This window comes from Magnolia sinica, chromosome 4, assembly GCF_029962835.1.
Source record: "Magnolia sinica isolate HGM2019 chromosome 4, MsV1, whole genome shotgun sequence".
NCBI lineage: Eukaryota > Viridiplantae > Streptophyta > Magnoliopsida > Magnoliales > Magnoliaceae > Magnolia > Magnolia sinica.
In genome coordinates, this window is record NC_080576.1 from 96,577,576 (window position 1) to 96,583,586 (window position 6,011).

Sequence of the window (6,011 nt, forward strand, 5' to 3'; positions counted from 1 at the left end):
TACAACAAATATATTTCTCCTTAAAATTATCACTTGAACAAAACTTAGTGCCACAATAATATAAAACACAATATATAATCTTAGTATTAAAGACTATACCCATAAACCTACTAGTAAAATGTTCAGAAAATTAAATTAAAATCATAAACAACCCCTGCTTAAGGACTCTTGTTTCCCAAGGAGAGAAGTGAGACTTCCCTCCCCATCCCATGATTGTAATCAATCCACCACTTTAAAAGGATGATTGTAAAAAGCCTTATAGGCTTGAACCATCCCTGTCTACTTCATCAACTGTCACCACCCAATCTTCTTCCGGCACATCAGGATCACGATCATCACTGACCAATTACTTTCTTCAATTTGATTAAGTTTAGTAGAATTATAAGTTGAACGATTCCTCATTGATTTCTTCCCTTAAACCTTTGATTGTAGTGGAGAATAAACAGTTTTTCCAGCTTCTCTTGCTTTAGATGATTTCTTTTCTTTGTATATATCTGATTGAATGTTCTCCAATTCCTTTACAAGGAGAAGAAGAAACAATTCTGCCTTAAAATGTGAATTTCAATAAGACTCCCCACCAAGAAACTAAAACATGAAAAATAACAAATAAAAATTAATGAAAAAGCTAGTTAACTTAAAACATCAAATTTTGTCAAAACAACCGACCGCATCCACAAAACCCTACTATGAAAATTACCATTCAAAATTTTAAATTAATTAAAAATGTTATATAGTAGGAGAAACTTTGAAGCTCTACTATATTCAAAATAAAATTGGTCTTTATTATTGTATGTTTATACATCACATCAATTTGTTTCTCTACACTGATCTCAAGAACGCTAATGACAGTTTGCCAGTTCATTCCAATGCTTACATCTTTATTGACATCAGGGCAGTATCTTATTTTTGGATTATGAAAATAATCTGCCACTTGTAAGGAATGATGAAATTTGGTCTTTCATCTTCCTATCAATGGCCTTCTGGCATTCCCCTAAGCGCATATATATATATATATATATGTATGTATATATATATATGTATGTATATATATATGTATATATATATATGTATGTATATATATATATATATATGTTCAAGGTGACGGAAGATATATTAATAAGATCAAAATACAAGAGAAAGAGGGAACTCCCGCTGATATAGCGGAGAAGCAACCTCCAAAGCAAAAACAAAATACAGCCTATAGATGGGGAAAAACGAGTCCCCGTTCAGCTAAGAAATGCTGGACTCTGTGAATTGTTGAACCCAAAGATTTAGAGATCCCTGTAAAACATCACCCGTTGCTTTCTTCTCCAACCAACCACTAGACTGCCAACAGACACATTCTCCACATCATCATTCTATGTTTCCCTAATTTTGGCCCAAGCCAAGCTTTTATCAGTCCATCAGAAGAGGAAGGAAGACACCATGAAATATTGAAAGAGTTGAGAATAGCTGACCACACTTGAACAATAAATGGACAATGAACGAAAATGTGATCCACCGATTCCTCATCAGCCATAGAGCAGAGACAAATGTTGGTTATTATCATGCCCCTCTTCCTTAAGTTGTTAACAGCCAGAACTTTCTTCTTCCCTACTAACCATCCGAAACCGATAACTTTGGAGGAACTTTGAATTTCCAGACATTTCCCAACATATAATTGTCCTCCCCTGAAGAGTTTGAAGCTATGGAAGAATAAACAGATTTGAACAAAAACAGTTTAGAACTGTCACACCTCTAAACAAGCTTGTCCTCAAACGTATTTTCAAGATGACAGCTGGAGATACGACTGTGAAGAGCCACAAATTCTTCGAACTCCCAATCTTGTAAATTTCTTCTACAATTGATGTTTCAAATGCCATTATTTGGTAGTCTTGAATAGCAATCAACTACCAGTATGGATCGAATCAGCGCGAGACGGTATATACTTGGAAAATCATCTTTCAGGAGAGAATCCCCCACCGAGATGTCCTTCCCATAAGCGAGTTTTGTCTCCCTTACCTATTGCAATGCTAATCCCTTTAAGAATCCTGGGCTTCATCAATGTAGCATTCCCCAAAGCTTTGACAATCATAATCCTGGGCTTCATCAATGTAGCATATACATAAGCCATAGTGGGTTTTTATTTTATTTTATTTCAAGTATAGAATTTGAATAAACTTTAACCATTTGTCAGAAGTACAACATTTGTCTAAATTGTTCAACTTTACTCATTCTTAGTATATAAACAATTTCTTTAAGACGCCTTTCTAATGAAATCAGGAAAAAAAAAAAAAACGTATGAACATTATTTTGAAAAAAAATTATTAGCGAAAACTGTACAATGGTACGAAAGAAATAAAAGATCAATGTAAAATATAAAATAACACAAAATCCTTTAAAAGATAATATTAAGGCCCTATTTGGTTTGATGAAATTACATATATTTTCATGTAATTTCTCTCAAATCAACATTAAATGCATTCATCAACAACACCACGCCCATTTGAACGTGAACAGGAGTTGACCCCATCAAATTTCGTGATAATTGGAAGCCAAAGCTTCGTGGGCCCCACCATGATATTTGTGTTATACCCACTCCAGCCATTCATTAATACAAATCATTTTAGGGCATGGCCCCCAAAATGAGGCAGATTCAAAGACCAAGTGAACCACACTGCATAAAATATTAGAGATTGAATGCTAACTATTTAAATGTTCTTCCCGTAGTGCGGTCCACGTGAGCTTTGGATCTGTCTCATTTTTGGAGGCATGCCCTAGAATAATCTGGCCAAATGAACAAACAATCTAGATAAAACATATACATCATGGTGGGACCCACAAAGTCCATCTGGTTTTGGTCCCTAAAAGTTGTTGCTGTCAATGTCATACAACATCCATTCCATCACAAATTCTTGTAGCAGAAAGTGTAAAATACACTGCAGTTCCTGAGATACATCCAACTACACAAAGGTGAATTACCCTTTCCACAAGACTTTTGCAATTAATGTAATTTATTGCAAACCAAGTTAATCCCATACTAACTCTCCTTTCCCATGTTATGATTTCTAATTTCCTTCAATAACCAATCATGATTATAAATATGCTTTATCACACTCCTGCCTTTATTGATCCGCTCTTCCATTTGTTCCCATCTTCTCAATTTCTTTAAGCAAAAGGTCTACGTCATGGACATCACAAGGTGTCTAAGACAAATATTTTCTTTTCTCATCGATAATCTCCTACAACTACACGACTTGATTCGAAAATCTCATCTAATAACCTTTACACCTCTTTGCACTTTCAACAATTTATATTGGCTGGTGGCCTTGGGCATAGTGGAGTTGAGCACCAATGACCTTGCCCCACGTGTGGTGGCTTGTATTCTACCCTACAAATACTACCTATTAGTTTGGCCCACACGCTGGCATGTATCAATTATTGGTTAGGCAACACATTGATTTTGATGTAAAAGTGCTGGGTTTGATTTTATTTCTAAATGTTGGTTCCTTTATGTAAGTGCGACCCACTTTATCAACGGCTGGATTAGGAAGATTCACCTTAAAGAAACAGAGATTTTATCACTTCTTCTAGTTAGGCAGGGGGCTAATCTCAACTGAATTTCTGAAGCCTGGGCTGGGCTTAGCTTGGCTCAGGCCTAACTTGGCACATTGCCGCCCTTAATCAGGCGTGGAATGGGTTGGGTCGGCTCGAGGTCAATTGGTCTGACTTGTTTTGAAGGTGGGTTTGGGCAAGATGAATGCCTACAACGTTGGGATGCAGCTACAAATGTTTTCTATTTTAGGGCCTGTTTGGTGCGTGGGCTGAAGTGGGATTAGGTGGGATGGAATTGCATTGGGTCCTGTGCAAATTCTGGACTGAGTTTTGAGGTGATGGGAAGGGTTAGGATTAGGCCGGATGGAATTGCATTTGGTCTTGTATGGTTGAAATCCACGGCATCCGTGGGCCATATATTGATGAACATGTTTTATCCATGCTGTCCATCTGTTTGCACTCTTTATACATAACATTCGAGTTGTATATGTATGCAAGTGACTGACATTGCTTGTGAATCTGGTCTATTGATTATAATTCCATAGTTCATGAAACATATGTTTCGCCAAATATAGTGTTTTTACATAGGAAAGCTTTGATCCCAAATGTAGGGTTTGGATAGTCAAAATACCATGGCCATAGTATTTCTAAATATATAATCATTGTGTAATAATAGTGTTAATCCCATCTAATGCAATTCCATCCCATTTAATCCTACGGCCCAAATCATCTCTATTGACTGGAAAAGAGTTGGAGTTGAACCTTGATGTGATGTTTAAAAGGATAAAAGGTTGTTATTATTGCATTTTTTTTCCCTAATTTCTGAATATTTTCCCTTTTAAAACGACAGCCCAAACATTGGGAACAAAAAAACCTTGAAAGCATTTTACATACAACTTGAGTAGGGAATCTCTTTCATCATGTCAGATTTCCATGTTTTGGGATCCCCCTCATAAACAAAATAAAAAATAACAGAGAAGAAACCATATATGATTTATTCATGTTATTTAGCCAGGTTTGGGCTTGATATATTTTAAGTGGTCCTAGTCTTGGGTTGGGTTCGGTGTGGAATTGTTGGCTCGTTTAGTAAATAGTTTGGGCTTGGGCTGACCTTGACTCAGCCCAAACCCGGGCCATTGCCAGCCGTATGTGTACCTACCTGCGCTAGCCGTGAAAGCATATAGCCTGCAGAAGCTGCTACCAGGGATGTCCTTGGTGGCGCAATGCTTTGAGGCCCATCGTAATGTTTGTTTTTTCATCCATTCTATTCATTTATTTTGCCAGCTTATTCCAAGGCATGAGCCCAAAAAATAGACATCCAGAGTTAGGTCAAACATAGGAGATTACAAAGAGAACAACTATCATTGTTGAAGCTTTCATAGGGCCTATTGTGATATTTGTTTGACAGCCAACTAATTCATAAAGTGGCACAATCCTCAATGAAGGGAAAACACAAATATCATCTTGATCCAAGACTTCTTCACCATAAAAAAAAGTTTTCAATGAAAGGCAAGAGCTCAATATCCATTGTTTTGTGGTGGTCTCCTTGAGCTTTGGATCTACCTCATTTTTTATCTCATGCCTTAAATTGAGTTGGCAAAATATAAAGATTACATAGAGAAAGACTTACATTACGGTGAATCCGATAGAGTTGTCCCACTAAGAATAGGGATTCTATGAGCTCAGGAACATCCCTTGTGGGGACATTGATTATGGATTCAAAAAATTATCAAGGTCAATGATTCTATGAAATGCGATGTATGTGCTGTCCATCCATTTTACTAGCTCATTTTATAAAGCCCAAAATAAAGAAGATTCAAAACTAAGTGCACCATACCATGAAAATAACAAATCCGTTGATTAAACACATCATTAAAACTTTATAGATCCCACCTTAATGCTTATTTGCCATCCAAACTGTTGATAAGGTCACACAAGTGGAAAACACAAATATCAACTTAATCCAAAACTTTTTAATGGTGGACATTTAATTATTGTTATTTTCTTGTGGTGTAGTCCACACGAGATTTGGATTTGCTTCATTTTACCCTAAAATGAGGGGCAAAACTAATGAACCGGCATATATCATGTTGGTCCCGCGGTCACGAATCTAAATTGGTGTTCCATGGTGGGACAGTCCACTGAAAGAAACAGTGGGGATAATGGCCCATGATGTTTATTTGTCATCCAACCTGTTGATAAGGTCACACAGACATGGATGATGGAAAGCACAAATATAAGCTTGGTCCAAAATTTCTCTGGCCCCCACGAAATTTTCAACGGTAAGTATCCATTTCCCACTGTGTGGTCAGACTGAGATTTGTATATGCTTCATTTTTCGTCTAATGCCCTAAAATGATTTGATAAAAAGGATGAACGGCGTGGATAAGACACGTAAACCAAAGTGGGCCCACACAGCTAATCCAGTAAGCTTTACTTAGTAAGCAATCCGCGTCGCCACTCGTGGCGCTCCCCTC